This window comes from Felis catus, chromosome D2 (genome assembly GCF_018350175.1).
Source record: "Felis catus isolate Fca126 chromosome D2, F.catus_Fca126_mat1.0, whole genome shotgun sequence".
In the NCBI taxonomy this organism is placed as follows: domain Eukaryota; kingdom Metazoa; phylum Chordata; class Mammalia; order Carnivora; family Felidae; genus Felis; species Felis catus.
This window is the reverse complement of record NC_058378.1, coordinates 33591126-33615519: the sequence shown is the minus strand read 5'-3', so window position 1 is coordinate 33615519 and position 24394 is coordinate 33591126. Positions and strand designations below refer to the sequence as shown.

Sequence of the window (24394 nt, the reverse complement as noted above, 5' to 3'; positions counted from 1 at the left end):
AGACACAGAATCTGAAACAGGCTGTCAGCCCAGAGCCTGATGCGGAGCTTGAACTCACAGACCACGAGATCATGACCTGAGCCGAAGTTGGACGCCCAACCGACTGAGCCACCCAGGCGCCCCTGAAATTGATTTTTTAAAAATGTGTATATAAGAAATGTTAAACTTAGAATTATATCTAACAAAATATGTGTGTTAGCTCTGTACTGAAAAATATTTTTAAAAATCACTGAACAATATTTTAAATGACCCTAAGTAAATGAAGATATAGATCATATTTATGGATTAGATGAATCAATATTATTATCCCAAATTAATCTACAGATTCAACATAATCCTAGTCAAGATCCAGGCAATTTTTTTTTTCCCTAATTGACAGGCTCATTCTAAACTTTATATGGAAATACAAAGAATGCAGAAGAAAACAAATTGGAAAAAAATGAACAAAGTTGGAAATTTTACATGACCTGATTTAAAGACTTTTTATAAAGCAACCATAGTAGAGATAGTATATATTGTTATAAGAATAGACATATATATATAACTGGAACAGAATGCAAAGTCCAGAAGTAGACAAACACATATATATGTAGTCAATTTTCTTTAAATGTTTATTTATTTTTGAGAGAGAGAGAGAGATAGAGAGACAGAGTGCGAGTTGGGGGGTGGGCAGAGAGAGGGAGACACAGAATCTGAAGCAAGCTCCAGGTTCTGAGCTGTTGCACAGAGCCCAACGTGGGGTTCGAACTCATGGACCCTTAGATCATGACCTGAGCCAAAGTCAGATGCTTAACCGACTGAGCCACCCAGGGGCTCCTAATCAATTAATTCTTGGCAACCTTTTGTCAGTAATTCAAAGGGAAATGGATAACCTTTTCAACAAATGTTACTGGACTAATTGGATATCTATCCATCTACCTACCTATCACCTATTTACCTACCTACCTACCACCTATGTACTTATCAAGCCTCAACCTTTACTTCACACTATACACACAGAAAAACTTGAAATAGATAATATACTTGAACGTGAATAGTAATATGATAAGAATTTAGAAAAAACACGGGAGAAAATCTTTGTGATCTTCATGTTGGCAAAATTTTCTTAGAACACAAAAAACACTAACCGCAGAAGAAAAAAATTAATTTGACTTTACCAATATTTAAAATTTCTGTTCTTTGAAATATACTTAAGAAAATGAAAAGTTAAGCTACAGACTGGAAGTAAATATTCACAAGATATACCTGAAAAAGGGCTTCTATCTACAGTAATAAGAAGATAAGAAAATAGCCCAGTTTTTATTTTTTTTATTATTTTTTTATATATGAAATTTATTGACAAATTGGTTTCCGTACAACACCCAGTGCTCATCCCAAAAGGTGCCCTCCTCAATACCCATCACCCACCGTCTCCTCCCTCCCACCCCCCATCAACCCTCAGTTTGTTCTCAGTTTTTAACAGTCTCTTATGCTTTGGCTCTCTCCCACTCTAACCTGTTTTTTTTTTTTTTCCTTCCCCTCCTCCATGGGTTCCTGTTAAGTTTCTCAGGATCCACATAAGAGTGAAACCATATGGTATCTGTCTTTCTCTGTATGGCTTATTTCACTTAGCATCACACTCTCCAGTTCCATCCACGTGGCTACAAAAGGCCATATTTCATTTTTTCTCATTGCCACGTAGTATTCCATTGTGTATATAAACCACAATTTCTTTATCCATTCATCAGTTGATGGACATTTAGGCTCTTTCCATAATTTGGCTATTGTTGAGAGTGCTGCTATGAACATTGGGGTACAAGTGGCCCTATGCATCAGTACTCCTGTATCCCTTGGATAAATTCCTAGCAGTGCTATTGCTGGGTCATAGGGTAGGTCTATTTTTAATTTTCTGAGGAACCTCCACACTGCTTTCCAGAGCGGCTGCACCAATTTGCATTCCCACCAACAGTGCAAGAGGGTTCCCGTTTCTCCACATCCTCTCCAGCATCTATAGTCTCCTGATTTGTTCATTTTGGCCACTCTGACTGGCGTGAGGTGATACCTGAGTGTGGTTTTGATTTGTATTTCCCTGATAAGGAGCGACGCTGAACATCTTTTCATGTGCCTGTTGGCCATCCGGATGTCTTCTTTAGAGAAGTGTCTATTCATGTTTTCTGCCCATTTCTTCACTGGGTTATTTGTTTTTCGGGTGTGGAGTTTGGTGAGCTCTTTATAGATTTTGGATACTAGCCCTTTGTCCAATATGTCATTTGCGAATATCTTTTCCCATTCTGTTGGTTGCCTTTTAGTTTTGTTGGTTGTTTCCTTTGCTGTGCAGAAGCTTTTTATCTTCATAAGGTCCCAGTAATTCACTTTTGCTTTTAATTCCCTTGCCTTTGGGGATGTGTCGAGTAAGAGATTGCTACGGCTGAGGTCAGAGAGGTCTTTTCCTGCTTTCTCCTCTAAGGTTTTGATGGTTTCCTGTCTCACATTTAGGTTTTATCCTATCCATTTTGAGTTTATTTTTGTGAATGGTGTGAGAAAGTGGTCTAGTTTCAACCTTCTGCATGTTGCTGCCCAGTTCTCCCAGCACCATTTGTTAAAGAGGCTGTCTTTTTTCCATTGGATGTTCTTTCCTGCTTTGTCAAAGATTAGTTGGATTAGTTGGCCATACGTTTGTGGGTCTAGTTCTGGGGTTTCTATTCTATTCCATTGGTCTATGTGTCTGTTTTTGTGCCAATACCATGCTGTCTTGATGATGACAGCTTTGTAGTAGAGGCTAAAGTCTGGGATTGTTATGCCTCCTGCTTTGGTCTTCTTCTTCAAAATTCCTTTGGCTATTCGGGGCCTTTTGTGGTTCCATATGAATTTTAGGATTGCTTGTTCTAGTTTCGAGAAGAATGCTGGTGCAATTTTGATTGGGATTGCATTGAATGTGTAGATAGCTTTGGGTAGTATTGACATTTTGACAATGTTTATTTTTCCAATCCATGAGCAGGGAATGTCTTTCCATTTCTTTAAATCTTCTTCAATTTCCTTCATAAGCTTTCTATAGTTTTCAGCATACAGATCCTTTACATCTTTGGTTAGATTTATTCCTAGGTATTTTATGTTTCTTGGTGCAATTGTGAATGGGATCAGTTTCTTTATTTCTCTTTCTGTTGCTTCATTGTTAGTGTATAAGAATGCAACTGATTTCTGTACATTGATTTTGTATCCTGCAACTTTGCTGAATTCCTGTATCAGTTCTAGCAGACTTTTGGTGGAGTCTATCAGGTTTTCCATGTATAATATCATGTCATCTGCAAAAAGCGAAAGCTTGACTTCATCTTTGCCAATTTTGATGCCTTTGATTTCCTTTTGTTGTCTGATTGCTGATGCTAGAACTTCCAGCACTATGTTAAACAGCAGCGGTGAGAGTGGGCATCCTTGTCGTGTTCCTGATCTCAGGGAAAAAGCTCTCAGTTTTTCCCCGTTGAGGATGATGTTAGCTGTGGGCTTTTCATAAATGGCTTTTATGATCTTTAAGTATGTTCCTTCTATCCCGACTTTCTCAAGGGTTTTTATTAAGAAAGGGTGCTGGATTTTGTCAAAGGCCTTTTCTGCATCGATTGACAGGATCATATGGTTCTTCTTTTTTTTGTTAATGTGATGTATCACGTTGATTGATTTGCGAATGTTGAACCAGCCCTGCATCCCAGGAATGAATCCCACTTGATCATGGTGAATAATTCTTTTTATATGCCGTTGAATTCGATTTGCTAGTATCTTATTGAGAATTTTTGCATCCATATTCATCAGGGATATTGGCCTGTAGTTCTCTTTTTTTACTGGGTCTCTGTCTGGTTTAGGAATCAAAGTAATACTGGCTTCATAGAATGAGTCTGGAAGTTTTCCTTCCCTTTCTATTTCTTGGAATAGCTTGAGAAGGATAGGTATTATCTCTGCTTTAAACATCTGGTAGAACTCCCCTGGGAAGCCATCTGGTCCTGGACTCTTATTTGTTGGGAGATTTTTGATAACCGATTCAATTTCTTCGCTGGTTATGGGTCTGTTCAAGCTTTCTATTTCCTCCTGATTGAGTTTTGGAAGCGTGTGGGTGTTCAGGAATTTGTCCATTTCTTCCAGGTTGTCCAATTTGTTGGCATATAATTTTTCATAGTATTCCCTGATAATTGTTTGTATCTCTGAGGGATTGGTTGTAATACTTCCATTTTCATTCATGATTTGATCTCTTTGGGTCATCTCCCTTTTCTTTTTGAGAAGCCTGGCTAGAGGTTTGTCAATTTTGTTTATTTTTTCAAAAAACCAACTCTTGGTTTCGTTGATCTGCTCTACAGTTTTTTTAGATTCTATATTGTTTATTTCTGCTCTGATCTTTATTATTTCTCTTCTTCTGCTGGGTTTAGGCTGCCTTTGCTGTTCTGCTTCTAGTTCCTTTAGGTGTGCTGTTAGATTTTGTATTTGGGATTTTTCTTGTTTCTTGAGATAGGCCTGGATTGCAATGTATTTTCCTCTCAGGACTGCCTTCGCTGCGTCCCAAAGCGTTTGGATTGTTGTATTTTCATTTTCGTTTGTTTCCATATATTTTTTAATTTCTTCTCTAATTGCCTGGTTGACCCACTCATTCGTTAGTAGGGTGTTCTTTAACCTCCATGCTTTTGGAGGTTTTCCAGACTTTTTTCTGTGGTTGATTTCAAGCTTCATAGCATTGTGGTCTGAAAGTATGCATGGTATAATTTCAATTCTTGTAAACTTATGAAGGGCTGTTTTGTGACCCAGTATATGATCTATCTTGGAGAATGTTCCATGTGCACTCGAGAAGAAAGTATATTCTGTTGCTTTGGGATGTAGAGTTCCAAATATATCTGTCAAGTCCATCTGATCCAATGTCTCATTCAGGGCCCTTGTTTCTTTATTGACTGTGTGTCTAGATGATCTATCCATTTCTGTAAGTGGGGTATTAAAGTCCCCTGCAATTACCATATTCTTATCAATAAGGTTGCTTATGTTTATGAGTAATTGTTTTATATATTTGGGGGCTCCGGTATTCGGCGCATAGACATTTATAATTGTTAGCTCTTCCTGATGGATAGACCCTGTAACTATTATATAATGTCCTTCTTCATCTCTTGTTACAGCCTTTAATTTAAAGTCTAGTTTGTCTGATATAAGTATGGCTACTCCAGCTTTCTTTTGGCTTCCAGTGGCATGATAAATAGTTCTCCATCCCTTCACTCTCAATCTAAAGGTGTCCTCAGGTCTAAAATGAGTCTCTTGTAGACAGCAAATAGATGGGTCTTGTTTTTTTATCCATTCTGATACCCTATGTCTTTTGGTTGGCGCATTTAATCCATTTACATTCAGTGTTATTATAGAAAGATACGGGTTTAGAGTCATTGTGATGTCTGTATGTTTTATGCTTGTAGTGATGTCTCTGGGACTTTGTCTCACAGGGTCCCCCTTGGGATCTCTTGTAGGGCTGGTTTAGTGGTGACAAATTCCTTCAGTTTTTGTTTGTTTGGGAAGACCTTTATCTCTCCTTCTATTCTAAATGACAGACTTGCTGGATAAAGGATTCTTGGCTGCATATTTTTTCTGTCTAGCACCCTGAAAATCTCATGCCAATTCTTTCTGGCCTGCGAAGTTTCAAAAGAGAGATCAGTCACGAGTCTTATAGGTCTCCCTTTATATGTGAGGGCACGTTTACCCCTTGCTGCTTTCAGAATTTTCTCTTTATCCTTGTATTTTGCCAGTTTCACTATGATATATCGTGCAGAAGATCGATTCAAGTTACGTCTGAAGGGAGTTCTCTGTGCCTCTTGGATTTCAATGCCTTTTTCCTTCCCCAATTCAGGGAAGTTCTCAACTATTATTTCTTCAAGTACCCCTTCAGCACCTTTCCCTCTCTCTTCCTCCTCTGGGATACCAATTATGCGTATATTATTTCTTTTTAGTGTATCACTTAGTTCTCTAATTTTCCCCTCATACTCCTCGATTGTTTTATCTCTCTTTTTCTCAGCTTCCTCTTTTTCCATAACTTTATCTTCTAGTTCACCTATTCTCTCCTCTGCCTCTTCAAGCCGAGCTGTGGTGGTTTCCATTTTGTTATGCATTTCGTTTAAAGCGTTTTTCAGCTCCTCGTGACTGTTCCTTAGTCCCTTGATCTCTGTAGCAAGAGATTCTCTGCTGTCCTGTATACTGTTTTCAAGCCCAGCGATTAATTTTATGACTATTATTCTAAATTCACTTTCTGTTATATTATTCAAATCCTTTTTGATCAGCTCATTAGCTGTTGTTATTTCCTGGAGATTCTTCTGAGGGTAATTCTTCCGCTTGGTCATTTTGGATAGTCCCTGGCGTGGTGAGGACCTGCAGGGCACTTCCCCTGTGCAGTGGTGTATAACTGGAGTTGGTGGGCGGGGCCGCAGTCAGACCTGATGTCTGCCCCCAGCCCACCGCTGGGGCCACAGTCAGACTGGTGTGTGCCTTCTCTTCCCCTCTCCTAGGGGCGGGATTCACTGTGGGGTGGTGTGGCCCGTCTGGGCTACTTGCACACTGCCAGGCTTGTGGTGCTGGGGATCTGGCGTATTAGCTGGGGTGGGTAGGCAAGGTGCACAGGGGGGGCAGGAGGGGCAGGCTTAGATCGCTTCTCCTTAGGTGATCCACTTCGGGAGGGGCCCTGTGGCAGCGGGAGGGAGTCAGATCCGCTGCCGGAGGTTTGGCTCCGCAGAAGCACAGAGTTGGGTGTTTGTGCAGAGCGCGCAAGTTCCCTGGCAGGAACTGGTTCCCTTTGGGATTTTGGCTGGGGGATGGGCACGGGAGATGGCGCTGGTGAGCGCCTTTGTTCCCCACCAAACTGAGCTCTGTCGTCCGGGGGCTCAGCAGCTCTCCCTCCCTTTGTCCTCCAGCCTTCCCGCTTTCCGAGCAGAGCTGTTAACTTATGACCTCCCAGACGCTAAGTCGCGCTTGTTGTGGGAACACAGTCCGTCAGGCCCCTCCGCTTTTGCCAGCCAGACTCGGGGGCTCTGCTTGGCCGGCGAGCCGCCCCTCCGCCCTGGCTCACTCCCGCCAGTCCGTGGATCGCGCACCGCCTCGCCGCCCTTCCTACCCTCTTCCGTGGGCCTCTCGTCTGCGCTTGGCTCTGGCGACTCCGTTCTGCTAATCCTCTGGCGGTTTTCTGGGTTATTTAGGCAGGTGTAGGTGGAATCTAAGTGATCAGCAGGACGTGCGGTGAGCCCAGCGTCCTCCTAAGCCGCCATCTTGCAAACCTCTCATAGCCCAGTTTTTAAAAGGGCAAAGTTTCACTTTGAAACTTCACCAAAGATGCATGAATGTCCAAAAAGCATATTAAAAGATACTTAAGATCGTTAGTCATCAGAGAAATGCAAATTGAAGCCACAATAAGATACCATTACATACTTACTAAAATAGGAAAAATTTAAAAACTGACAATGCTACGTGTTGGTAAATATGTAGAGCCACTAGAACTTTCATATACTGCTGGTGGAAATGCAAGATAGTACATATACTTTGGGAAAAAGTTTCATAGTTTTCTATAAATGTAAACATATGCTTACCAAATAGCTCATCAATTTCATTCCTTGGTATTTACCCAAGAGAACTGAAAAGACTGTAAAAACTTCCTTGTATATGAATGTTCATAGCATTATTCACGATAGATAAAAACTAGAAAGTTTATGTCCACAGGAGAACGGATAAACAAAGTGTGGGATATCCATTTAAGTGAATATTTCTCAGCAATAAAAATCAGTGATATATGTGATACAGGGCAGGGATTGACCAGGAAGGGCACAAAGGACATTTTGGGGTGAAATTGTTCTCTATCATGGTGGTGCTTACTCAGGTGTATTCCTTTATCAAAACTCTTGTACAGTGTGTTTAAAATGGGCATTTTAGGGACACCTGGGTGGCTCAGTTAGTTAAACGCTGACTTTGGCTCAGGTTATGATCTCATGGTTCATGAGTTCAAGTCCTGCATCAGGCTATGTGCTGACAGCTCAGACCCTGGAGACAGCTCAGAGCCCGGAGACTGCTTAGGATTCTGTGTCTCCCTCTCTCTCTCTCTCTCTCTGCCCCTCCTCTATTTGCACTCTTTCTCAAAAATAAATAAATAAATAAATTAATTAATTAATTAATTAAAAGATGTACATTTTATTCTATGTAAGCAATCCCTTAGTACAGTATAGGTTTTCAAAAATTATCAAATAACTTGGCACTGCAAAGTATAAATAAGGCACCCATGGGTGCCTGGGTGGCTTAGTCGGTTGAGTGTCTGACTTCAGCTCACGTCATTATCTAACAGTTCGTGAGTTTGAGCCCCGCATTGGGCTCTGTGCTGATAGCTCAGAGCCTGGAGCCTGCTTCAGATTCTGTGTCTCCCTCTCTCTCTGCCCCTCCCCTGCTCATGCTCTGTCTCTCTCTCTCTCAAAAATAAACAAACATTAAAAATAATACATCCTAACCAAATATCACTTATACCAAGAATGCAAGGATCAATATTTTAAACACGTGTTAACAAGGTCCAGTCTTAAAAATAAGTATTAATCATTGGGGAAAAGTGTTTGACATACATTCCTGATTTAAAACAAATAAACAAAATTTTGAACACTGGAAGTAGAGGGAAACTTCCTTAATTTCATTGCGGGTATCTACTACAAACTTCCAGGAAATATCACATTTGATTGTGAAAGCGTTTTAAAGCATTCCAGTTAATGCCAGAAGTTAATGTAAATGCTGCTTTTAGGCAACAGGCTTGAGCAATGGAAACTTGAGCAAGGCAAAAGAGTCCATAGTGACTGTTCAGCTGACACAGACTTATTAAGTGACCCACCTTGAAATAGTCATAGGTTGTAACTGAACAATTGTAATTGACCAATCAGTAAGGTCAAAATGCTTGCTAGCACTTCTTCCATTCAAAATGGTTCCCAAGGTACTGCTGGGAAAATGGCAGAATAGGAGAACCCTAAGCTTACTTTGTCCCATGGATATAGCTAGGTAACACTCACATCAGTGTAAATAACCCAGAAAATGACCTGAAGACTGGTGGAACAAACTCCACAACTAAATGTAGAGGAGAGGCCATATCAAAGAGGATAGGAAGGGCAGCGACCTGGTGAGGATTGAACAGATCTCAGGACTGTGTGGGAAGGAGGGAGCCAGAGGCACTAAGAAAGGAGAGAAACAGACTATCACACCAGGGAGCCTGCACAAGGAAGAAGAATCCCCATAACATTTGGCTTTGAAAACCAGAGAGGCAGAATTTCAAAAGTTCTTACAACCAACAGAACTTAAAATCTGGAATTAAAAATCAGCAAGCTTGGCTCTTGGAGAGCTGGGAGGGCAAGAGGAAACTGAGCCCCCCCACCCCCACCCCCCGCCTGCTTAGAGAGAACACAAGAGCCTGCAGAGATACAGCACAGATGTAGCAGTTTGAAAAACACCTGGGGCATATGGGAGGGTTATTTACTCATCTTAGAGTGTGTCTGGAGGGACAGAGATTGTTGGGAAACTCCTCCAGGAACAAAGAAGCTGGCAGGCACTACTTCCCTCCCTCTGCTCCCAAGCATAAACACACAGCCACCTGTGGAAACATATACTACCTAACTTGCTTATACCATGCCCTGCCTCCCCAACTCCCCTGTGCTTTGGCAGACCCACCTCTTCAACCACCCCTCCCAACTCATGTGCTGTGTGGGGCCTCAGTCCCAGTGGCAGCAAAGTTCCTTTTCCCAGAGGACCTGTAAGTGAACTTGCTAAAACTGCAAGCTCCGTCCCCATGTACTTTGTGGATCTGTCCCTTCTAATACACTCTTGGCCAGAGCCCATTCAAATCAGGGCCACAAGCCTGGCAGTGTGCAAGTAGCCCTGACAGGACCAATACCACTCCAAAGTGACTCTTGCCCTGGAGAGAGGGAAAGATATCCATACACACCAGATCAACTGTGGCCCCAGCAATAGTCTGGGGGCAGACAGCTAGCTGGTCTGACTGCAGGCCCCACCCACCAACAAAAGCTTCTCAGGGCACAACACAGGGAAAGAACTACAGTTTGGGGATATTGCATCTCTGGCAAATGCCTGGTCTGACTCAACTCAAGCCCAAGACAGCCACAGACTGATCCACCAACACCACAGGGACCAAACACTGCCCACAACAGGCAAAGAGAGCCACTGCAGATGACTGAAGGAAAAAGCAGGTTGGTCACAATAGCAGGGTGCACCCAACATGTACAGGGTGCTTTTAGGCAAACAGACTTGAGCAATGGAATGTAGAAAGGGTCCACAACAACCACCTGGCTGAATACAGACAGGCCCATCAGGTGACCTACCTCAAAATATCCATAAGGCCCTAACTAACCAAGAGGCTACTGTGAGAAATAGGTATGCACAGTTACCAAAAAAAGGATAATTCCATATGTCTCTGTACCTCCTCACCTTTCCCTTGTTAAAAACAGCCCCTTCCCACTACCTAGTTGCAGATAGCCTCTTCTTTGCTGTCCCGCCTGCCACTTCCTTGAGGTGCATTCCACTCTCACTGCCTCATGACAGACAGCCTTCTCCTCTGCTCTCCTGCCCACAGTGAATACACTGTGGTGCATTCAGTAAACTTCTCTCTCTTTTGTTCTGTCTCAGGTGAATTCTTTTACCTCCCACACCACTGGCTTCCACCTGATCATCACCCCACATTTGGGGGATCCTATCCAATCAAGAGACACCCATTTAGACACCACACAACACATAGGAGACACCTCTAAAATGTCAGTTTTGGTAAACAGGGAACACTGTACTGCAGAGCACTACAGGATCTCTTCTTTATAAGGCCACACCTTTCAAGAACAGGAGACATATCTGACTTACGTAACATACAGAAACAGACAGAGAGGTAGATAAAATGAGGAGAGGAGTATATGTCCCAAATGAAAGAACAGGACAAAACCACAGCAAGAGACTTAACTGACACAGAGATAAGTAATATACATGACAGATAATTAAAAGTAATAATCATATAGATACTCATAGGACTTGAAAAAGAGTGGAGGGCATCAGTGAGACCCTTAACAAAGAGATGAAAAAGAATCAATCAGAGATGAAGAACACAATAAATGAAATTAGATGGAATAAATAGTAGACTAGAGGAAGCAGAAGAACAGATCAGCAACCTGGAGGACAGAGTAATGGAAAGTAATCAAGGTGAACAACAAAAAATTATGCAAAATATAATAGATTTAGGGAACTCATTGACTCCATCAAGCATAATAACATTTGCATTATACAGATCCCAGAAAGAGAAGAGAGCAAAAAGGGAGCAGAAAACTACCCAAATCTGGGGAAGAAAACAGAAATTCAGATCCAGGAGGCAGGGATCCCCCAACAAAATTAACCAAAGGAGAAAGAACTAAGACAAATAGTAATTAAAATTGCAAAAAGTAGTGATAGTAATTTTAAAAGCAGCAAGAGAAAAGACAACAGTTATATACAAGGGTAATTTCATAAGGTTATCAGATGGTTTTTTTAGCAGAAATTTTTGCAGGTCTTCTAGAAGGGGCACGATATACTCAAAGTGCTGAAATGAAAAAATCTGCAGCCAAGAATACTCTATCCAGCAACTCTGTCATTCAGAACAGAAGAACAAATAAAGAGTTTCCAGACAAACAAAAGTTAAATGAATTCATGACCACCACTAAAGCAGCCCTACAAGAAATGCTAAAGGGGACTCTGAGTGGAAAGGAAAGATCATAAGTAAGAATAAGGAAATTAGGAAGCATAAAAGCAGTAAAAATAAGTATATCTGTAAAAATCAGTCAAGCAACTCACAAAATAAAAGGATGTAAAACATGATACCATATATCACAAAATAAAAGGATATAAAATATGACACCAACATGTGGGTGGGGGAGAGGAGTGAAAAATGGATTCAAACTTAAGCAACCATCAGCTTAATATAGACTACTACATGCAGACGATGTTGTATACCAAACTCATTCTATGATGCTAGCATTACCCTGATACCAAAATCAGATAAAGACACTACCAAAAAAAGACAACCAGGGGTGCTGTGTGGCTCAGTTGGTTGAACATCCAACTCTTGATTTTGGCTGAGGTCATGATCCCAGGGTCATGGGATTGAACCCCACATTGGGCTCTGTGCTGAGCATGCAGCCTGCCTAAGATTCTCTCTCTCTCTTTCTCTGCCTCTTCCCCTTCTCTTTTACACTCTCTCTAAAATACAAAGAGAGAGTGAGAGAGAGAACTACAGGTCAATATTGCTAATGAACATAGATGTGAAAATCCTCAACAAAATGCTAGCAAACTGAAGCCAACAATACATTAAGAGAATCATTCATCACAAGCAAGTGCAATTTATTCCACATGCAAGAGTGGTTCAATATTTGCAAATCAACATGATACACCACATCAATAAGAAAAAGGATAAAAACTATATGATCATTTCAGTGGATTCAAAAAAAGCATTTCACAAAGTACGACAACATTCATGATAAAATCCATCAACAGGGCACCTGGCTGGCTCAGTTGGTGGAACGTGTGACTCTTCATCTCAGGGTCAGGAGTTTGAACCCCACATTGGGCTTAGAGCTTACTTAAAATAAACACAGAGTAGGTTTAGAGGGAATACATCTCAACATAATAAAGGCTACATATGAAAAGCCCACAGCTACCATCATATCAATGGGGCGAGAGCTGTTCCCCAACATCAGGAACAAAAATATCTACTCTCACCCTTTTATTCAACATGGTACTGGAAGTCCTAGCCACAGCAATCAGACAAGAAAAAGAAATAGAAGACCTTTATTAGTAAGGAAGAAGTAAAACTTTCATTATTTGTAGATGACATGATACTATATATAGAAAACCCTAAACATTCCACCAAAAATAACCAGTATAACTGATTAATGAATTCAGTAATGTCACAGGATACAAAAATCAATGTGAAGAAATCATGTGCATTTCTATACACCTTAATGAAGCAGCAAGAATAGAAATTAAGAAAACAACCCCATTTAAAATTGCACCAAAAATAATAAAGTACCTAAAAATAAATTTAACCAAGGAGGTGAAATACCTGTACTCAGAAAACTATAAAACATTGATGAGAGAAATTGAAGATTATACAAATAGAAAGATAGTCCATGCTTATGGACTGAAAGAACAAATATTATTAAAATGTCCATACTATCAAAAGCAATCTACAGATTTAATGCAATCCCTATCAAAATACCAACAATATTTTTCACAGAACTAGAACAATCCTTAAATTTCTATGGAAACATAAAAGACCCTGAATAGCCAAAGAAATCTTGAAAAAGCAAAGCTGGAGTCATCCCAATTCCAGATTTCAAATTTTACTATAAAGCTGTAATAATCAAAACTGCATGGTTCTGGCACAAAAATAGACATATAGATCAATGGAACAGAATAGAAAGCCCAGAAATACCCCCACCATTATATGGTCAATTAATCTACAACAAAACAGGATAGAATATGCAATGGGAAAAAGTTTCTTCAACAAATGGTGTTGAGGAAACTGGACAGCTACATGCAAAAGAATATAACTGAACAACTTTCTACATCATACACAAAAATAAATTCAAAATGGATTATAGATCTAAATGTGAGACCTGAAACCACAAAAATCCTAAAAGAGCACAGGCAATAATTTCTCTGACATTGATCATAACAACAGTTTTCTAGATAGGTCTCCTGAGGCAAGGGAAATAAAAGCAAAAATAAACTATTGGGACTACATCAAGATAAAAACCTTCTGCACAACAGAGGGAACAGTCAAAAAAATTAAAAGGCAACCTACAGAGTAGGTGAAGATGTTTATAAATGACATATTTGATAAAGGGTTAATATCTAAAATATGTAAAGAACATATACAACTCAACAGCCAAAAAACAAATAATCCAATTTAAAATGGGCAGAAGACATGAACAGACATTTCTTCAAAGAAGACATCCAGATGGCCAACAGACACATGAAAAGATGCTCAACATCACTCATCATCAGGGAAATGCAAATCAAAACTACCATGAGAGGGGCATCTGGGTGGCTCAGTTGGTTAAGCACCGACTCTTTTAGCTCAGGTCATGATCTCACAGTAGTGAGATGGAGCCCCATGTTGGGCTCTGTGCTGGGTGTGGAGCCTGTTTGGGATTCTCTCTCTGTCTCTCCCTCTGTCCCTCCCCCACTTTCACTCTCTCTCTTTCTCTCTCTCTCTCTCTCAAAAAAAAGTAAGTGGTTGTAACAAAAAAACAAAAACAACCTATAATGAGATATCACCTCACAGATATCAGAATGGCCAAAATCAACAACATAAGGTACAACACATGTTGGTGAGGATGTGGGGAATGTTCTTGCACTGTTGGGAATGTAAAATGGTGCAGCCACTTAGAAAAATAGTATGGAAGCTTCTCAAAACAATCAATAGAACTACCACATGATCCAGCAATTGCACTCCTGGGCATTTACCCAAAGAATACAAAAACACTAATTCAGAGGGATACATGCACACCTATGTTTACAGCAGCATTATTTACAACAGCCAAATTATGAAACCAGCCCAAGTGTCCATTGATAGATGAATGGATAAAGAAGATGTGGTATATATATATATATATATATATATATATATATACATAATGAAATATTATTCAGCCATAAAAAAGATGAAATCTTGCCATTTGCAACAACATAGATGGATCAAGAGAGTATAATGCTAAATGAACTAAGTCAGGGAAAGACAAATACCATATGATTTTACTCATATGTGGAATATAAGAAATTAAACAAATAAAGGTGAAGAAAGGGACAAACCAAAAAAAACCAACTCTTAACTACAGACAACAAACTGATTACCAGAGGGGATGTAGGTAGGGGGCCGGGTAAAATAGGTGAAGGGGATTAACAGTACACTTATGGTGGGGTGCCTGGCTCTTTCAGTCAATAGAATGTTCAACTCTTGATCTAAGAGTTGTGAGTTCGAGCCCCACGTTGGGTGTGGAGATTACTTAAAATCTTAAAAAAAAAAAGTACACTTATGATGAGCCCTGAGTAATTTATAGAATTGTTGAATCACTATATTGCATACCTGAAACTAATATAACACTGTATTTTAACTCTACTGGAATTAAAAAAAAAAAACACAGTTGTTCCCAAGGTCTTGGTAAATACAAGAAAAAGAAAAGAGTTATGGGGCAGGTAGTTTTGTAAAGCTCACACTACCCATTCCAATTCTTGTTTTGCTATACTAAATAGACTGGAAGGTACAATATTTTAAGGACTTCCTATCCATAGGCATCCACCTTGGTTTTATCAGAGAAACAACACACTTGAGAGCAATGTATGGTAGCATTTGCACATGAGAAGACTTGCAGATGGCAAGCCTTGTGGTGGTGATGTCTGGTTCCCTTGGGGCTTCTGTGGCAGATTTCTGGCATCTATGCCTAAGTATGGAGTGGCAGCATTTTTCCTTGTTGTGTAGCAACCAAGCTCAGCATCTCCTACCCCTCTAGATATTGTGACCTCATTAATATCATCCTTAATATTCTTTTTCCTTAAATTAATAAAGTGCTATGTTAGAAGCAGCCAGGAGTCTTGGCCAAGAAAAGGAATTTTGGTTAAAAAGGAAAAAATAAATTTCTCATTATTTGCATATTATATGATTGAGTATAGAGGAAAATCTGTTAAACATGATAAATACAAGTAACTATAATATCATTTTGAAAAGGTATTATGAAAGTAGAGATAAAATGCTACTTATGTTTGGAAGGAAAAGACAATTTCTAGCTTTGGGAGCCCTGTGGTGGTGGGAAGATGCTGAGGGGCGGTAGGCATGTGGTTATGCTGTATAATCCTTTAAATGCTGATGAACTCAGTTTGCTACTGTTCTAAATAAGACATTTATATCAATTCATTAACAGTCTATAGTTTTCTTTCCTGTGGTGCCTTAGTCTCACATTGGTATCAGGGTGATACTGACCTCTTAAACTGAGTTAACAAGTGTTTTTACCACTTCAATTTTTTTGAAGAATTTGAGAAGGAGAAAGATTGGTGTTCTTCATATGTTTTATAGAATTCAACAGTGAAGCCATCTGGTCCAAGGCTTTTCTCCAGAGGTTTTCCATTATGAATTCAATCCCAGACTAGTCATAAGTTCTATTCAGATCTTACATTTCTTTATTCAGTCCTTTAAAAAAAATTATTTTTAATTAATTTATTTTTTTTTAATTTTTTTTAACGTTTATTTATTTTTGAGACAGAGAGAGACAGAGCATGAACGGGGGAGGGGCAGAGAGAGAGGGAGACACAGAATCGGAAGCAAGCTCCAGGCTCTGAGCCATCAGCCCAGAGCCCGACGCGGGGCTCGAACTCACAGACCGCGAGATCGTGACCTGAGCTGAAGTCGGATGCTTAACCGACTGAGCCACCCAGGCGCCCCTAAAATTTTTTTTTTAAAGTTTATTTATTTTGAGAGAGAGAGAGAAAGTGTGTGTGTGTGTGTGTGTGTGTGTGTGTGTGTGTGTGTGCATGCTCACTGGCTGGGGGAGGGGTAGAGAGAGAGAGTCCCAAACAGGCTTTGCATTATTAGTGCAGAGCCTGACACAGGGCTTGAACTCACAAACTGTGAGATCATGACCCGAGCCAAACTTACGAGTCAGATGCTTAACTGACTGAGCCATTCAGGCGCCCCTTCAGTCCTCTGAGATTGCATGTTTTTAGGATATGTCCCTTTCATCTAGGTTATCCAATTATTGGGGTACAATTTTCCATAGTACTCTTATAACTCTTTTTATTTCCATGAAGTTGGTAGTAATGTGCCCTGTTGCATTTCTTATTTAATAATTTAAATCTTTAGGGCACCTGGGTGGCTCAGTCAGTGGAGTGTCTGACTTTTGATTTTGGCTCAGGTCATGATCTCATGGTTCATGAGATCAAGCCCCAGATCAGGCTCTACACTGACAGCACGGAGCCTGCATGGAATTCTCTCTCCCCTTCTCTTTCTGCCCCTACCCTACTTATCCCTGCTCTCTCTTAAAATAAAAAATATATACTTTTTTTTTTAAATCCCCTTCTTGTCTTAGTCATTCTAGCTAAAGATTTGTCAATTTTGTTGACCTTTTTAAGTGGGATTTATTTTTGGAATACAAAAATGGTACAATATATGAAATCTAACACACCACAGTAATAGAATGGAGGAAAAACTCACATAATCATTTCAACTGATATAGAATACACATTTTAACACCCTGATTAAAAAAAAAACACTTCAACAAACTAGGGATAAAAGGAAACTTTCTCAACATGGTAAAGACCATCTATGAAAACTGAACAGTTAATATCCTCACTGGTGATAGTCTGAAAACATTTTTCCTAAGATCAAGCCAAGGATGCCCACTTTCACCACTTCTATTCACCATAGTATTGGAAGTCCTAGTCAGAGCAGTTAGGCAAGAACAGTAACAGACATCTAAGTGTAATGGAAGAATTAAATTATTTCAGTTCACAGATGAGATGAACTTCTATGTAGAAAACTCTAAGTAGTCCACAAAAATCTCCCTCTAGAACCAATAAATGGATCCAGCAAAGTTGCAAAATATAAAATCAATACTTTTAAAAAAAGTTGCATTTCTATACGATAACAACAGACAATCTGAAAAGAAAAATAAAATGATTCCATTTACGCTAGCATCAAAAAGAATAAAATACTTAGGGACAGATTTACCCAAGGAGGTTCAAGATTTGTAAGTTGAAACTTTACTAAACACTGATGAAAGAAATTAAAGACAAAAATAAATGGAAAGTCATCCATTATTGATGGCCTGGAAGACTTAATATTGTTGAGATGATAATACACAAAGTAATCTATAGATTCAATGCAATTTCTGTTAAAATACCAGCATTTTGTTCCTTGCAGATATAGAAAAACCAATCCTAGAATTCATATGGAGTAAGGGGCCCCAAGTAGCCAAAACTGTTTTTATAAAAAACAAAGTTAAAGGCCTCATACTTCTTGATTTCAAAGCTTACTACAAAGCTAAGGTAATCAAAACTGTGATATGGGCTTAAGGATAGACATATAGACCAATAGACTGGAATAAAGAGCCCACAATGAATTCCCACAGACATGGTCAAGTGATTTTGACAAAGGTGCTAAAACCATTCAATGGTACAAGCGATGCTTTTTTCAACAAATGGTGCTGGGAAAACTGGGTATCAACATGCCAATGAACGAAATTGTTATCATACACCACATATAAAAATTAGGGTAAAGTGGATCTTTACAGGTGAAACTGTAAAAATCTTGAGGAAAACAGAGCTTTATCTTCATGATACTGGATTTGGTGATGTTTTCTTGGATATGACATCAGAAGCACAGGCAATAAAAGAAATAGATCAATTGGACTTCATCCAAATTCAAAACTTTTGTGCAAAATTTAAAACTATCAAGAGAGTGAATGGCAATCCACAGAATAGGAGAAAATATTTGCAAATCATGTATCTACAGAAGATTAATATCCAGGATATAGAGCAAATTCTTAAAACTCAACAAAAGTAACTGCAATTAAAAACTGGCAAAGCAGCTTCCACAGTCATACAGGATGCTGCCAATGAAGGCTATTTCTCTCAATCCATCAGAACTACTGAGTCATGAGCTGTATCACTGAGGGGCTAGAAGCTGGCAGAGTGGCAGATAGCACTCTTAGATGGCATTAGTGACACACAGTTCCTGTGTCAGAGGCTGCTTGCAGAAGTCACTGGGATGGCTTGTGTGTGGATTCCCCCTAGGTGGCACATGGGCATGCTTAGCACCCGATATGGCTCACCCATGCATCCCCAAATCCTGTGGCTGACTCCCAGTGTGCACTCCTGATGGTACTGGGGTGAGCTTTGGCAGATAGCTAGTGGGTATGCACAGACATTTGGCTTGGATCTGGAGGCCATCTGGAGATGCCACAAACTTGAGGTTTAAGCCTGCCCTCAGTGAAGCAAAAGGAAGGCTGTCAGAATGTGATCTGGTGCATTACAGGATTGGGAGAAGACATTCAGATTTAATAATTCAGCCAAAAGAGAAAGCAAAAAGCATTGAGCATAGAAGATCTGAGAAAGTCTTAGAATCCTTAGCAAGGGTGACAGAAGTTATTTCTTTCCTAAAGGCAGTTATTAAAAACTGGAGATGACCCCTACTTCAAATGTGAAGACAGCAACACAAGACTTGAAAGAACATGAAAAATCAAAGAAACATGACAACGCTAAAGGATCACAGTAATCTTCCAGTAACCAAGTCTCCTAAGGCCAAGATGACCAAGTAGAAGGACCCTAAGCTCACCCCATCCCACGTTTACAGCTAGGTATCACTCACAGCTGAGTAAATAAGCTGAGAATAATCGGAAGATGGGCAGCACAAACTCCATAACTAAAAGTAGAGAAGCTGCATCTGAGAGGTTAGGAAGGGCAGAAATGGTGGTCAGGACCTGCCCCCAGGAGGGAGGGAGCTGCTGGCACAGAATGGAGAAAGCACCAGAGAGCCCATATGGGAAAGACAAATCCCCATAACAGCTGTCCTTGAAAATCAGAGGGGCTGAATTCTATGAGTTTGTATATAACCAGTGGGACTTGGGGCCTGGAGCTTTAAAAGTCAGCTGGTTCAGCACTGGGCAAGCCAGGAGGATGAGTGATAGCTGAGTCCTCACCCATAAGATACAACAGCCCATGGGGAGGCAACACTTTGCATAAGGTCTGGGGTAAATGGGGAAAAGATCTGTTTATATGAATTTTGGAGTGTGTTGGGGGACTTCTGGATCAACGGATCTGGCAGGAGCCATCTTCCTCCCCCCCAGTCCCCAGTGTAAACACAGAGCCACCTGCAGGAGGCAGTGCTGCACAGACACTTGCTACCCAACCTGGTAGCAGGGCACCTGCCCACAAGTTCTCCAAGCCTGCTGGCCTCTGCCCTGGGCTAAATGCAAATTTTGTTAATGCCACTGTGTGCCATGCCCTCAGCCATTGCACTTTGGGGGATCCAGCCAAGAACTAGTGACTCATCACCAATTATGCTAACACTGCCAGCCTGTTCTGGTACCTTCCTGTGGTCATGTCCCAAGACCCAGGCTGCCTGGGTTTCACTAACACCAGAGATCAGGCACAGACAACAACAGGCGAAGAGTCAGTGCAGATGTCTGGACTGAAAGGAAAAGCGACTCAGACAAAATAGTAAGACTCAAGCAACACATGTAGGAGACTCCCCTGAAGTGGCAAGTTTCTGGTAAACAGGGGACACTGCAGTGAAGGGCACTACAGGACCTCTTCTTCATAAAGCCACTACTCTCAAGAGCAGAAGATGCAGCTGACTTTTCCTAACACACAGAAACAGATACAGCAAGGTAGACAAGGGAGAGGAATAATATGTCCCAAATGAAAGAACAGGACAAAATCACAGCAGGAGATCTAAGAGAACAGAAATAAGTCATATACCTGATGAAGAATTTAATTTTTTTAATGTTTATTTTTGAGAGACTGAGAGACAGAGAGACACAGAGAGAGGAGACAGAGCACAAGCGGGGATGGGGCAGAGAAAGAGGGAGACAGAATCTGAAGCAGGCTCCAGGCTTTGTGCTGACAGCTCATAAAGACACTCAGTGGACTTCAGAAAAGGGTAGAAGACATCAGTGAGACCCTTGACAAAGAGATAACATATCAGAGATGAAGAACTCGATAAGTGAAATTAAAAATACAACAGATGAGGGGCGCCTGGGTGGCGCAGTCGGTTAAGCGTCCGACTTCAGCCAGGTCACGATCTCGCGGTCCGTGGGTTCGAGCCCCGCGTCAGGCTCTGGGCTGATGGCTCAGAGCCTGGAGCCTGTTTCCGATTCTGTGTCTCCCTCTCTCTCTCTGCCCCTCCCCCGTTCATGCTCTGTCTCTCTCTGTCCCAAAAATAAATCAACGTTGAAAAAAAAAATTAAAAAAAAAATACAACAGATGCAATCAATAGAAAGCTACGGGAAGCAGAGGAATGTATCAGTGACCTAGAGGATAGAGTAATGAAAATCAATCAAGCTGAACAGGTGAGAGACGTATAAATACTGCTTAATGAGAATAGATTTAGAGAACTCAGTGATACCATCAAGAGCAATAACATTCCTACTATAGGGATCCCAGGAGAGGAGAGAGAAAGGGGGCAGAAAATTCGTTTGAAGAAATAGTAGCTAAAAACTCCCCAAATCTGGGGAGGAAAACAGATCCAGAGTCAAGAGGCACAGAGATTCCCTAGCAAAAGTAACCCAAGGAGGTCCAACTAAGACACATAGTAATTAGAATGGGAAAAAATAGTGATAAAGAATTTAAAGGTTGCAAGAGAAAAGAAGACAGGTACATACCAAGGAAACCCCATAAGGCTATAAGCTGGTTTTTCAGCAGCAACTTTGCAGGCCAGAAGGGAGTGGCAGGATATATTCCAAGTGCTATACGGAAGAGATCTACAGCCAAGAATATTCAATTCAGCAAGGCTGTCATTCAGAATAGAAGGAGAAATAAAGTTTCCAGATAAACAAGGGTTGAAAGTATTCATTACCACTAAAGCAGCCCGCTAAGAAATGTTAAGGGAGACTGAGTGGAAAACAAAAGCTGTAAGTCAGATTAAGAAAAATAGGAAGCACAAAAGCAAAAAAAAAAAAGAAAAAAAATTAAGTTTATCTGTAAAATCAGGCAAGAGAAGACTAAAGGATCTAAAATATGATACCAAATACCCGAAATATGGAGGGGAGAGGAGTAAAGAATGAGTTCAAGATTAAGGACCATCAGCTTAATATATATTGCTTCAGCTTAATATATGTTGCATAAGATGTTACATATCAACTGAATGGTAGCCATAGATCAAAACAGTAATAGATACACAAAAAATAAAGAGCAAGGAATCTAAGTGTATCACTAAAGAAAACCAGCAAACCATGAAAGAGAGAAAGAGAAGAAAGGATAAGAGGCCAACTACAAAAACAACCACAAAACAAGTAACAAAATAGCAATAAATATGCATCTATCAATAATGTAAATGGACTAAATGCTCCAATCAAAAGAAAGGGTAACAGAGTGGATTAAAAAAACAAGACCCTAGGCGCCTGGGTGGTTCAGTTGGTTGAGCGTCTGACTTCGGCTCAGGTCAAGATCTCAGGGTTTGTGAGTTTGAGCCCCACATCAGGCTCACTGCTGTCGGTGCAGACCCCACTTCGGATCCTCCGTCCTCCTCTCTCTGCCTCTCCCCAACTTGCTCTCTCTCAAAAATAAATAGAACATTTAAAAAAATAAAAAAAAAATAAGACCCATCTATAGGCTGCCTACAAGAGACTCATTTCAGACCTAAAGATGCATGCAGATTGAAATGAGGGGATGGAGAAACATTAATCACGCTAACGGATGTCAGAAGAAAGCTGGAATAGCAATATTCTGTTGGACAGAATAGAATTTAGAACAAAGTCTGCAGGAAGAAACAAAGAAGCACTATACATAATAATAAAGGGGGTTGCTGGAGCTACTGAGCAAGGTGGTGGCAGAACTGGAAACAGCATGTACACATTCCTCCCCCAGACTGGTTCTCCATTCCCAGCCTGGGTGCAGGATCCCTGCCTGCATGTATGGTGGGTGGAGAAGCTGAAGCCGGTGCCAGTAGCACATGAGAACCAGGGCATCTTCCCTCTGGAGGGACTCCTACCTAGTGCTGCACAATGGTCCAGAGGAGCTCTCCCACTTGCACCTATGGCTAGGACAGCAGCCATCCTGGGATGAACAGGGGGCCTGTGCTGTGCTGGTCGTGCACCTCAACACCCTGCCTGGCGAGAGGTTGGTGCAGCACCAAGAGGTGCAAGGCAGTGAGTTTGACCTCTTCATGAGCTACTTCTCATGTGGCCTCAAGTACCAGGAAGGTGGAGTAGAGTCAGCATTTCACAAGACCTCCCCAGGGGCCACTCTAGCTGCCACCAAGAAACTCTACCAGATCAAGAGGAAGAAGAACATCCATGCGACTGAAAGGGCACTGAGCTGAGACAGCTTCAACACTGGGGACTGCCCCATCCTGGACCTGGGCCAGAATATCTTTGCCTGGTGTGGTGGCAAGTTCGACATCCTGGAGCACTGCAAGGTGCGGTACCTGGACATGGCCATCTGGGACAGTGAGCGACAGGGCAAGGCCCAAGTGGAGATTGTCACTGATGGGGAAGAGCCTGTAGAGATGATCCAGGTCCTGGGCCCCACGCCTCATCTGAAGGAGGGCAATCCCGAGGAAGACCTCATGGCTGACCAGACAAATGCCAAGGCTGTGGCTCTGTGTAAGGTCTCCGTTGCCACTGAACATCAACCTGACTAAGGTGACTGACTCCAGTCCCTTTGCCCTCAAGTTGCTGCTATCTGATGACTGCTTTGTGCTGGACAGTGATGCTTTGTGGCAAGCTCTACATCTGGAAGGGGTAAAAACCTAACAAGAATGAGTGGCATGTAGGCTCCACGTGGCTAAGGGCTTCATCTCCTGCATATGGTATGCCCCAAACACTCAGGTGGAGATTTTTCCCCAGAGTCATGAGAGCCCCATCTTCAAGCAATTATTCAAGGACTGAAAACGAGGATGGGCCTCTCCCTGCCCCCTGCCTACTTTCTCCTTCTCCAGCTGCCTGATTAGTGCTGAGGTGCCCCCATGAAGTTTCAATAAATGAGACTAGTGCTTTCCTGGAAACAAAAATAAAGGAGACGATGCAACAAGGAGATAAACAACAATTGTAAATATTTATGCGTCCAACATGGGAGCATCCAAATATATAACGCAGCTAATAACAACATAAGGGAACTAATCAATAGTAATACAATAATAGTAGAGGACCTTAAAACTCCACTTACATCATTGGACAGATCATCCAAACAGAAAATCAAAAAGCAAACAGTGGCTTTGAATGACACACTGGACCAGATGGATTTAACAGATATATTCAGAACATTCCCTCCTAAAAACAGCAGAATACACATTCTTTTCAAGTACACATGGAATGTTCTCCAGAATAGGTCACATATTAGGCCACAAAACATGCCTCAACAAAGTTAGCCGGGAATGAGGGTGGGCGTCTCCCCTCCCTCTGCCCACTTTCTCCTTCTCCAGCTGCCTCAGCGCTGGGGTGCCCCATGGATGTTCCCATTTTCATTGTGACTGGGCCCCACAAATCATGCACCAGGCCCTGATCCCCACTTCACCAGTGACAGCCTGTCCATTTCTGAGTCCTTTTACCTTTGTGTCTCAGTTTTCTCACCTCTCAAAATGGAACGATATCCACCTTACTTCACAGAATTGATGTGAAACACACATACACTGGTTTGGAATATATAGATGCTTTAAAATACT

At 41.1% G+C, this 24394-nt stretch overlaps 1 long non-coding RNA gene and 1 pseudogene across 1 annotated transcript in view; one reads left to right on the top strand and one right to left on the bottom strand.

Moving 5' to 3' along the window:
- The window catches only part of LOC123380807, a 67569-nt gene that overhangs the window by 39703 nt on the left and 3472 nt on the right, over positions 1-24394 (bottom strand). The window lies entirely within an intron of this gene.
- LOC101084230 lies at positions 22410-23720 on the top strand (annotated as a pseudogene).